This window comes from Capsicum annuum, chromosome 1 (assembly GCF_002878395.1).
Source record: "Capsicum annuum cultivar UCD-10X-F1 chromosome 1, UCD10Xv1.1, whole genome shotgun sequence".
In the NCBI taxonomy this organism is placed as follows: domain Eukaryota; kingdom Viridiplantae; phylum Streptophyta; class Magnoliopsida; order Solanales; family Solanaceae; genus Capsicum; species Capsicum annuum.
The window spans coordinates 196,473,858-196,487,372 of record NC_061111.1 but is presented as its reverse complement, the minus strand read 5'-3'; positions in this window follow the sequence as shown (position 1 = coordinate 196,487,372).

Here is a 13,515-nt window from a genome sequence, read left to right as displayed (position 1 = left end):
AGAAACTGGAGAAAAAGTGTCAGTATAATCCAACCCTTCCTGCTGACAGTAGCCATTGGCAACTAATCTAGCTTTGTATCTTTCCACAGCCCCTGAAGAAGTGTACTTGACCTTAAATACCCATTTACATCCTATAGGGACCGTACCAGAAGGTGAATCAACAATGCTCCAAGTGTGTTTTTCTTCAAAAGCAGCAATTTCTTGATTCATGGTTTCAATCCACTTGATATCAGTAGCAACTTTAGTGAAAGATTGGGGCTCCACAATACTAGAATAAGATGTCAAGATAGTACTAAAAAAAGGTGATACATTAGCATAGCTGACAGAGTAAGAAAGGGGATAGTTGCAGGTAGAACTACCTTTCCCTTTAGTAATAAAGTCTTGCAACCAAAGTGGAGGTCTAGTAGCTCTAGTGGATTTTTAGCAAGGGTAGAACTGAAATATCAGTGGTAAGAGATGCTCATATGGAAGTAAAAAGTCCATGAGAAGTAGAAGAAAGAGTAGTGAAAGACTCCATATCTATAGTAGATGATGAAGGATATTCAGGTTGAGTGACAGGATTATTTATGATTGAGTTATTAGATGGTTGTGAAGAAATGATAAAGTGTTCTGATTGTATGAGGGGGGACATGTCCAGAATAGGGAACAAAGAAGAAGCATTAGAGATAGGCAACTGTATGAAGGAAAAGATATCCTCTTTGAAGACCATATCTCTACTGACAGTTAATTTATTAGAAAAGATACTGAACATTTTCTAAACTTTTCGAGTATGAGAATAGCCAAGAAATACTGCAGGAATTACTCTTGGAGCAAATTTATCTGTCTTTTTTACACAAGTAACATAACTAAGACAACCAAAGACTCTCATGTGTGAAAAACTTAGAGCATGCCCAAATAACTTTTCAAATGGGGACTTACCTTGAAGTACCGAAAAAGGAAGTCTATTTATCACATAGACAGCAGTTGTGACACACTCTTCCCAAAATTTGAGGGAAACTTTAGCTTGAAATCTGAGAGATCTTAAAACTTTAAGAATGTACCTGTGTCCTTTCTCAGCTATGTCATTCTGCTGAGGAGTGTAAACACAAGAGCATTGATATATGATGCCTAGGGACTGAAGTAGTGTAGTCATTTGAGAGTTGAAAAACTCACAACCATTGTCAGTTCTAAAGTACTTTACTGTGCAAGAGTATACATTATGTACCATGGTAAAAAAGTTTTTTATAGTAGCAATGGCATCAGATTTAGTAGGTAAAAGGTACAACCGTGTATATCTGGAATGATCATCAACTAAAGTAAGAAAATATTTCTTGTCATCATGAGTTGAAACTCTGTAGGGCCCCCGTACATCTTCATTAATAGTGTGAAAACAAGAATGTGCGACAGAAGTACTCAAAGGAAATGACAACCTAGTTTGTTTTGCCGAAGGACACACAATACATTCTTTTACTCTACTATCACACAGTACATCATGTTGCAGACTGCTTATTTTCTGCAAGGTACCTAGTGGTACTCGTCCTAGCCTTCTATGCCAAAGGACTGCATCAGGTAGTTTATTATTCTCATTATAAAAAATAGTTGAAGGAATTGAAGCTTGATTGGTTCTTTTAATACTTGCGGCCACAACTTGGAATTCATTCTTGTACTTTGAACTGATCACATACAAGTCATCATGTTTTCTACCAATCCTCTTTTCCTCACCACTTAAGAGATTCTAAAAGATACAGAAGTCCGGGTAGAACATCACAGCCCATCTCAGCTCCTTTGTCAACTTAGATACAGACAAGAGATTATATTTTAACTCAGGTATGTGCATAACATTGGTTATTTTATTGTCTTGAAAGATATAGGCTGACCCTATATGTTTCACATAGGCTACATTTCCTATTGGTAAATAACTGTACCTCCTCTAGTATTATCAAATCTTTTAGGATCTTTTAAGAGGTTGATATAACCAATTATATTGCTAAAGGCTCCAGAGTCAATTATCCACTTTTTCTCAGTATCAAATACTCCACAAGCTACAATACAAGAGGTCATACCTGTTGTCATAGATGAGTCATTATTGTCTGCTCCCTTTCCAAGTAATTGAAGTAGTCGGTTGTATTGCTCTTATGTAAACTGAGGAATATAATGAACTAGGCCATGAGATTCCTGGGACATATAAGGCTCATTGTTCAGCTGAGAGGAGCCTGCAGAGTTAGCAACACCGACTGGACTTCTACCTATACCACTAGAATTATCTTGTGAGTAGTAAGCTGCATTACTGGACACGTTAGTTGAACAAAACCTTTTCTTTTGTTTATATTCATTAGGATAAACATGCAACTAATAGCAATTGGACTTGTTATGCCTTTAAAATGACAGTAGTCACAATATAATGGGGTCGTCTTGAGCCTGTAATTGGAACCATAGTTAGTAGATCCATTTTGATTTCCAGAATTACCAACACCTTTTCCAGAATTACCAATACCTCTGTAATTAATTCCTCCAGTAAATCCTCCTGCAAAGTTACTCTCATTGATCTGAGACCCAATTCTTATGCGAAAACTAGATGTTCCATTAGAGGTGTAATGGGGAGTAAACATTTCTTTGCTTTTATTGCTAGACAACAACGTTGTGTTGTCATTTAAATCAGATGCATGAGAATGTGATATGCCTCTTTTACTTTCTTCAGAAATGATCATTGAGTAAGGTTTGTTAGCAGAGGGAATAAGAATCATGTTTAGAATCTGATTACTTGATTGAGAATGAGACTCATTTAGTCCCATTAAAAACTGCAGTAGCCTCTGATATTCAAAGTGTTCTGCATATTTCCTGGATTCAGCAAAGTTACAACCAGGACAGGGCATGAGAGCATCAAACTCTGTCCAAAACTCTTTAGCTTCGAGAAATAAGTAGATACAGAAGAGATTCCCTGGGCTAATGTAGCTATCTCCTTATGAAGAAATAGAATTTGAGATTCATTTACTTTATCAAATCTCTCTTGTAGATCTATCCACACTTTGTGAGAATTAGAAGCATAGACCATACCAGACAATAATTCAGCACTCACAGATTATCCATGATAGAATAATGGCATTACACTTTTCCCATAGTTCATGGAGAGAAGGAGGGAATTTATCCTTAGGATATCTACCATTAACAAACCTTAATTTGTCTTTCCCTAACAGACTGATATGTATAGTGCTACTCCACAAAGTATAATACTCAGGTCTAGTTATCTTTGCTGAAATTAACGAGCTACCTGGAGTATCAGATGGATGCAAAAACAGAGGATGATGTTGATCAATAGTCGGGATAGTTGCCGCACCATTGTTGAAGGTATCACCAATCTCGGTTGCCATGAAAGCTACCTATAGAGATTCAAAGCTAACGATCTATGGAGTATTTAGACAAATTGAATCAGAACACAAAAAATACACCAGCTCTACAGTCGACCGCTGAGATCGGGCAAGGCGGAAGGTGAAAAAAAACCTGTCTCTGATACCATGTTAAGCATTAAAATTCATGCATATGAGAAAAGCTAAAAGAAGAAGATGGGATGAAATAGTAGAGAATTTGAGAGAAATTTGCTTTTATGATATTTCCTTCTTTTTTCATCAATGAAACAGTAGATGTACAACTCTATTTATAGACTACTCTCTTAGACTAGTAATGGAACAAGCTTGCTAACTAAGCTAGTAAATAAATCATAAAATACAGTTAACTTAGGTGTGTACAGCTGGCACTACAGATGACACTTCTACTAGTGCTAACAAACTCCATCTAACTACCTCCACTAACTAACTGCCATCACTAACTAACTTCAACACAAATGATGAGTAAATGATTTTACTCCCATTGATTATGGAACCAAACTCGCTCCATGATTAGGTAGCTTGCAAGACCTTTCCCTGGCCCAGGAATAAATCACGTTACAAACGGAGTCATTCTCATAATGACCCGCGAACAACAGTGAGAAGTGAGTCTAGCGTTGATCTATCTCCAATTATCCTCGAGCCTAATGTCAAAGCGGGAACACATGCTCTTAGATAGGCTTATTAGCGCCCTTTTGATCAGAACTAGCGTGTGAACTTTTCACATTATGGCATAGATTTGGGTTTTTTTGCCTGTGAAAGACTAGGGATAGAGCTATAGTACCCTACTGGGGTTCTATAATTTATAATCTATATCTATCTATATCTATATCTATATTCATATCTATAATCTATATCTATATAACAACAACAACAACAACAACAACAACAATAATAATAATAATAATAATATAATAATAATAATAATATAATAATAATAATATATTAAAAGTGTGAAGGGCCTTAGAAATGTTATTTGAACATTTTGTCCTTTATTAAAAGTCTCTGCTTTAGACAAAATGATCTTTTCACTATTTTTTAAAATTATTATTTAATTAAATATAAGGACTCCTAAAATGTATTGGATGAAACTTAGTAATATATGGTAAGAAATATATGAAAAATAATATTAGAAAAAGGATTAGACTTGGATTATAACTTTTTATTTATAAAATACGCAAAAGATATGCATGAATGGTATTAAAAAAACGTTTTTGGTACAAAAATTACAATGTCAAAATTTCTAGAAAAAAAAAAAGAACTTGTAGAAAAGGGTAATAGAAAAACCTACCATATATTTAGGATTTTGTAGAAAGAAAAAAACCTTGTAGAAATGGGTACGTAATAGGAAAAACCTACCTTATAATTAGGATTTTGTATTTCCATATATTTAGGAGTTCTCAAAAATATTTATATTTTTGAATTTTGTTGGTGATAAAAGAAAAAAACACGTCAGAGTTGTAGGGAGGAAAAAAAAGAAAGAAAAACGTGTTGAAGTAGGAAAAATTTATTATATATTTTGGAGCTTGACTATATTTAGGAGTTCACAAAAATATTTATATTTTAGGATACTCAGAACTGTAGGAAAGAAAAAAATGTACAAAAATTTACTTGTGAAATCAATAATATTTTTGATTGAAGAGATAATTTACTTGTGATTTGAGGTAAGTTTGTTTTAGAAATATTTTTAGTGTATTCTTAATGTTTATAATAACAAATTTTATTTGTTCTTGATAAACAATTGTTGATTGAGAATTTTTTTCTTGTGATTTTTGTATTTTCTTGAAATTTACAATAATGACAATAAAATTTTACTATGTTCTTGAATTTACAACGATAAATTATCATGCCTTCTTGAGAAACAATTGCCAATTGAGACGTGTTTTTTGGTGAAATCTTAATAATATTTGTGATTGACGAGATAACTATGCTTGTAGTTTGAGGTAAATTTTAAAAATTTTCGTATATTCTTGATTTTTATAATAGTAAATTATCATATATTCTTGATAGATTATTGTTGATTGCGAAGGTTATTTGTGTTACTTTAACTAGGGCTTGGCATAAAATATCAAAAATTAAATTACCGAACCAAATCAAAAAATTTGGTAATTGGTATTCGATAATTCGGTATTTGATATGATATTTGGGAGTAAAATTTCAATATTTGGGTATTCGGAATTGGGTTTGTACAAGATATTAATATCATTTGGTATTCGGTATTTACCGAATATCGAATATCTATATCTATATTCTATATCTATCTATCTATCTATATATATATATATATGTCTAACCCAACCCAACCCAACCCAATAGACAATAGTACTAGTCATCCCAAAAAATCTCTTAAACCTTGGTAATATATTCGTAAAAAGCAACAAAAAGAATACTAAATAGGGTTTCTGTTAAATATACTCTTTGAAGTTTAAACGTACATTTGCACATCTTCAACTTTAATATGCTATTATCAAATACTGTACCGAACCGAAGTTTAATTTACTGATTACTGAACTACTGAACCGATGTTTATAAGTATGATATGTGATTTCTATGTTCAAATATCGTTTACCGAACCCGAACTTTGAAAATACCAAATCGAATACCGAACGTCCACCCCTAATTTTAACATATTCTTGAAGTTTAGAATAATAAATTATCATCTATTCTTAATAGATAACTAAATTTTTAGTGTAAAACAGGTTTAAATATAAATTTTCTTACTAATTTAAATTTTAATGGTGTCTATGATTTAAAAATAAATAAATTTATTTATAAATTAAGATAAGTTTTCTAAAATTTTAGTATGTTCTTGAATTTAACAATAATAAGTTATAACCTATGACAAATGTTATACGTTATTCTATATTAATGACTGAAGATGTAAGTTTTAAATGTTAACCCAATACTAACGACACCCTTTGTTTTGATGTAGTAACAGTGATTTGTTGTCTTGTTGGCATAAGGGGTGACACCACTAAGAAAAAAGTTTGAATGAATTTGATACTTTTTTTGTCAGAGATGTGTACCATTATTTCCTTCTTCACTTCTAATTTTTGAGATAATTTTGTTGGTTTGTTATTGTCTACAGGTTTTTATATTTTTATTATAATATTTTTATCTTGAATTGAAGGTCTATCAAAAATAATATCTTGTGTTGAGTTTATACAATATCTTGTGGTGAGTTTGTGTAAATTATGTAGTTATTAAAATAGTGAACTGAAACAGAGTACTTCAATTCATATTTAATTTTATCAAAGTTTTTACAAACTTGTAACTGAAGTATGTCTCTATGATATTTAACCTTCTTTTTTTCTATTTTCCCAAATTAGTACTTATTGTATTATGTGTAAACTACATCACTAGGTAAGAGGTGAATCTTATGAAGAGAAGATTAAAAGTCATGAATTTAAAGACGCGGAAGAATAAGAATAATATATTACATTAATAATTTCAGAGAGTAGAAAAATAAACAAAAACATGTTTCAATAAAAGTAAAAGAAGTGGTTCAAAAAAAAATTCTCAAGGTGTTGGATTATTTGCACATATATAAACCTTTTGATATTCATAGAGATCACAATTTTAATAAGTATTAGTATAATCTTCATAAAGAAATTTTGGAGAAGAATTATTTCTTTTAAATTCTAAAGATAGTTTGTACTACTTTGTAGACATACTTATTTTTTTCCTAAAATTTGATCAAATGCTCTACTTTTCTAAAATAAACACTTTTTTTGAAAAGAGAAATAACACTTTTAATCTCCTAAAAATTTGATTAATGTCAAGGACTTGACTAAGAAGTGTATGTTTTAGCTTAGGGTAAGATCAGATGCTCCTGGACTCCTTCGAGACCCATTTTTGACATTATTGAATGTTGATAATGATGAAAACGAAATATCGACAAATAATATAATGCGTATAACAAATATTGGCATGTCTACGTTAGCCATAATTTTATTAGTCGATACTAGTTTTTGATGTGAAACTCTGGTATGAATTTGTAGTAGGTTTGCTTTGCTTTTTTTTTGTTCCGATAGGAGCATACATAAGGAGTATAAAATATAATTATTGAGGTATATTTTACTATTTATTTTTTAACTCATAAAAGTAAAATAAGTAAGAAAAATATGTGTTTAATAAACTTCTCTATTTAACTATCATGATTTTATCGTTAGTTTATCTAAAGGAATTATAGCGAATAATATCGAATTGAATTTATATATGTAACTTTAAGGTGCAATATTTACGTTAAGATTGGAAAAGAATTCAGCGCTTCGTATTATTGAGTTGAAATATATAAATAAATCCTAACAATAACAACAATTCACAATGAGGAAACTATCTGAGACGATTTATATTTTGATAATTTAAATTTTTTGATCCCCTTCATTTGCTATATTGGGTCTAAGCAAGTTTGCTTTTTTTTTTTTTTTTTTTTTTTTTTTGTGTTTTATTTTAAAGTGCTTAACTATGAAAATAAATAATAATCCATAGATAGACATTAGTTGTTCACGTGGAAGTTGAGAAATATATATAGTACTAGCATGTATGTTTTTCATTATCCAATAATTTTCAGGAATTTAATTAACATGAATCCTTGGTTTGTTGATTATGATATAATTTGGCTTAAGTCATCGACAGACACTTAAAGTTATTCCGAAAATTCACTTGGCCCCCTCAACTAAGATTTGTACCTGTCAGGCACCTCAAGTGCTAAAATTGGTAACTATCAGGTACAAAATGCTGATTTGGCAAGAAGAGTGTACACTTTCCTTGGGCGCGTGAATAATAGAATAAATAATATTTTATTTTTTAATTAAAAAATTTATATTTAAATTATTTTATTAATATAATTTTTAATTATTATAACTTAATTTTAAAAAAAAGCCCATCCCTCTCATCATCTCCTCACCCCTACCCCCAAGTTCATCGTCAACCAACCACTCCCACCCCACCCCCACCCCTCAACCCCCAGCCCAGGCAGCGCTAACTTCTGTGACGTCACTTATAAATGGAGCATAGAGCAATACGATTGCCACTTCAAGAAAGGTGTCACCGGACTTAAAAGTGATTTATTGATTTGCTATCGGGGTTACTATATTGGTTGCTTACCCTTCTTAATGTTAGGATAACATTGTTTCTAATTGAAAATGGGAAGCTAAAATATTATCAATTAAAGAAAAGAAGGATGGCCGGGAGAAGATGAAATCTTGTTAAAGTTTTTTGGATTATTAATATAGTGGCTAAAATAACACTTCTTGAAATCTCAGTATTATTTGACAATGGAGAAGATAATTTAGTTTTTAATTTATTGTCTTAATCTGATCATCGAAAAAAATTAAAAAAAAAAGAATAAAAATGACCTGAAAATGGAGAAGAAGATGAACGTTTGGGGGGAGGGAGCTGGGGGGACCTAAAAATGGAGAAAAAGATGAACGTGGTGTGTGGGGGGCGGGGTGAAGGTGGGGAGAGTAGTTTTTTATTTTCATTTTTAAAATTTTTTTATAATTACTTTTTAAAATTAAATTTTTTATTTTTATTTTTTAAATAATTTTATAATTATTTTTTAATAATTTGGGTCCTCAATGCCAAGTGTCACCTTTGAATTCATCATTTTTGCCACATCAGTGTGTGTGCGCAACACACACTTTATCTTTTACCTGATTGACAAAAAAAGGCCTGATTGGATCAAAATTCGGGTGGGTTAGGGGCCTGATAGGTACAGACCTTAGTTGAGGGGTCTAAGTGAATTTTCGGGACAACTTTAAGTGACTGTCAATGACTATATCTATATCTATATCTATATCTATAATATATTAAAAGTGTGAAGACCCTTAGAAAAGTGATTTGAACTTTTTGCCCTTCATTAAAAGTCTCATCTTTAGACAAAATTGTCTTTTCACTATTTTTCTCAAATTATTATTTAGTTATTATTAATATTAGAACTTTAAAATTAATTAAAATCTTTATTGAGTTGGGAAAGAAAGTTCTAAATCAATTAAAAGCTTACCTTATATGTAATTTATTAATAAATTAAATAAATAAAAAATAATTTTCATTTGAATTGAAAGGAATAAGGAAAAAAACGTCTAAAGCCAAAAAAAAAGAAGGAAAATACATAAATGGAAAGAAAACTAAATTGAATTAAAAAGAAAGAAAGAAAACGTGTGGAAGAAAAAAGGAAAAAAATAGAAGAAAGAAAAAAGAAAAATCAAATAGAACATGGAAGCCAAAAAAATCACAAAGGCTAATTTATTACATTAAATAAATACAAATTCAATTGACAAAGAAGGAAAGTAAACTAAACCTCAAATTTCTTATACATTAAGAATTCTTCCTTTTTACAATAATACGTCGATAATATAGTTCTCAAATAATTTTTTTCTTTATTATCGTTGTTCATAAATTTGATTGTGATTTAAGGTATGTTTTCTAAAATTTTTGTTTTTGATGTTTACAATCTTGATAATATCTATGATTAAAGAAATAAATTTGCATGTGATTTGAGGTAGTTTTCTGAAATTTTAATTAGTATGTTCTTGAAGTTTATAACAAAACATCATGTATTCGTGATAGACAATTGCTAATTGAGAAGTTTTTAGTGAAATATTAACAGTATTTATGATTGAAGAGACAATTTTTCTTGTGATTTGAGGTAAGTTTTCTAAAATTTTAGTATATTTTTTATGTAATAAAAATAAATTATCATGCATTTTTGTTAGACTTCTACTAATTGAGAAGTTCTCTTTAATGATTTTCGTATGTTCTTGAAGTTGAAATGATAAATTATCATCTATTATGAATAGGTAATTGATAGCTGAGAAGTTTTTTGTGATTTTTTTATAGTGACTTATATGTAATAAGTAATTTGAAATTGACTTATTTATAACTTTTACCAAATTCTTTGAATTATATTTCGTCATAAGAAATTGGTTAGCTACTCTAATTGTATACGAATTTTTTTTTCTTTTATCCACGTGAGACATTAGGAGATTTAATTAAATTAACAATCTAGCTTTTAGAAAAATACAAACTGAATTGAATTCTAATGATATCAAATAATTTTTTTCAAAAATAAGATTAAAAAAAGTGAAAGTAGAATTTTAATCCAATGACTATATATTTATAGTATAATAGGCATGTTTATTTATTAATCAAGATATATTTATAGTTTATACGTCGTAGATGAATTTACTAGTGGTAGATGAATTAAATGTGGTAGATGAATTTACGTGTGGTAGATGAATGCCGATCGTCTTTGAGAAATTTTTTAGATAAATGTTAGGTTTAATTATATTGTATTTATATCTCTGTTTTGAGAAATTTTTGGTGTAAAGATTAAGTTTAGTTGTATTATTTTGATATCTTTATAATTGTATTATTTTATTATAGTTCACAGGTAGTAGATGAGTGTCAGATGACTTTAAATTTTTTTTTTGTGTAAAAGTTAAATTTAATTATATTATTTTGATGTCTCTATCATCGCATTATTTTGTTACAGTTTATAGGTGGTAGATGAATGTCGATCAGTTTTGACAATTTTTTTTGTAAAGGTTAGGTTTAATTAATTAAATCTCTAAAAGATGTTGAATTTAATTATTGTATTCATCTTTATTATTTAAACAAATATCCTATTTAGTGCAACGTTTGAACATGATAAACTGAGGTACAAGCATGAGACGTGTACACCTATATATATATATATATATATAAAAGATAAAATACATAAAGACCCCCCCCCCCTCCCCCCCCGATGTTGGCTGACTTTGTCAAAAAGATACCCAAACTTTACTTTCGAATCGTTGCAAATACATCATTTTGACCCTCTGTGTGTATACACACGCCTGTTGTGCGTGAAAGTCTCAAAATAGACTTTTACTGACCAATTAAAAGCTGACACGTGTAAATAAATTGATATATATATATATATATATATATATATATATATATATATCTATCTATATATATATATTTAAAATAATATTTATTTACATTTTAAAATCATCCCATACCCCCCTCCCCGCAACACCCTCCACCCCTCATTGTCTTATTCCCCATTGACACATTCTTCTCCATCACCATAACTCAACAACAACATCAATTTTAGCAAAAACAACAACATCATCATCACCATAACTCTCTTTCTCCTCAATCCTCTCAATCATCACCATAACTCTACTCACCATAACTGATACGAGAATAATCACGGAAATAGACTTATGTGGGTGTGCATTGAAAGCACCCAACTGTATGTGCAAGAGAAGTATAATTAAAGGCCCAAATACACACCAAAACAGCCCACTCCATACACTAGAGGGGCAGGCCATTCTTGAGGGGCCTTTTTGATCATTTTAACTTCTATTTGTTTTGTAATATATAAGGAACATGTTAGGGTTTATTCACTTAGTTTTTGAATGTTGAAAATCGTAGAACACACTTGAAACCCTCAAGTTCTCTTTCTTGTGAGGCTTGGCCGAAACTAGGTTACAATTTCGGGTGGAATCTCTTTTGTTGTTTGTTTGCTTGGAACTTGGGGTGCTTGAAGGATTGAGGTCCTCTCTTGTGTCTCTTTGAAGAGTGTAGGCGATCCTATTATCATTATTAAGGGTCTTTGTGTGTCATCTATACTTAGGTTCTTAGTCATTATAGTAGTTTATGTCTCACTATCTATCCCTTTGTCTTTTGTAATCTTGTAACGTTATATCTTGTTGTTGTGGAATTCAAATCTGGTTATTCTTGTTGTCATCTTGTTCATATCGTTATTGTTGTGTTTTTGGCTGTTTTTGGGTATCAAATACACCCTTGTTTCTTGTATTCTTGTTATACTTATCGAATCCGAGTGAGGTCCCCTTTTGGTCCAAGTTTTTTCTTGAATTTATGGACTGTTTGGGGTATGTTTTGTGATTTCCCTTGTTTGTCTTGTATCAATAACTCTACCATCACCATGTTTACTTTCTTCAATTTCAAATTCTTATTTTAGTTTTTTTTTTTTACATTTTGAACAAATTTATAAAACTCAATATATATCCTCTTAGAAGAACTATAAAGCTCCATTTTAATGGAGTTTTGATTTCATTATTACACAATCAACAAACACATAAATCAATACAAAATTAGGAAGCAATACAAATTTAACATAAACACTAAATTAGAACCAAAGAAGAATGGAGAAATCACCAACTAGATGGGGGTGGGGGTGGAGGAAAGCTGCTGGACGGAAATGCGGAAGAAGATGTTGGATGGAGTGGGGGTGGGGGAGAGGTGGGTGGGGTGGGTGATAATTAAAATAAAAAGAAAAAATTTATTGAAAAATATAAATAAAATATAAAATTAAATTATTTAACACATGACAACATTTGATTAGTGCGTGCATTCACTTTCTTTTCCGTGACTGGAATTCAGCGAAAAATGGTGTATTTACAATGAATTAAGAAAGAATCGTGGGGTAATAGGTCAAAAGTAAAGTTTAAATGTCTTTTTGAAAAACTCGGACAAGATCAGGGGGGTCTTTATGTATTTTCTCTTAAAAAAATAATAATAATTGAAATAAAACTTGAATAGGTTTTCAATAATATTTCAGTTCTAAACCTCCATGTTTTTTTTTTCTTTTTTACATCAACTAAAACACCTTTCCTTCTTTATAAATTGCAGACTTAAACATAAATCTAATACGTAGGACTAGCTAATTTCTTCTCCCCGAGGTCAGCCATGGAACATAGTATGTTTTTTATTCATCCTGATATCCTATTTTTCATCTTTATTAGGTTATGTGCTAAATCTTTGTGATGATTTCAATTTTTTCAGTCAATTCTATAATCAACCGTGTAATAATTTCTAGCAATATCAAAGTTCATCATGGCTTAACTTATCAAAACTCACAGTGAGCAATAGAGATATATTCAATGTTGATATTATTGTGTTTCCTGACCTTAATGCAAAAAGATATAAGCTTTTGGGGAAAAATTGTTTAGAAATTTATAATTTTTTAAATTATTTCCTTTGTCTCAATTTGCATGGTATAATTAAAATTTTGAGATTCAATTTTTTTTTTATATTGTTTAAGTACATATAACATGTATTTTAACATTAATTGCTACTTTTTAATAGTGTGTTCTTCTTATGAATATATTTTTGGACTTTAGTGATCGATGTGACTCAC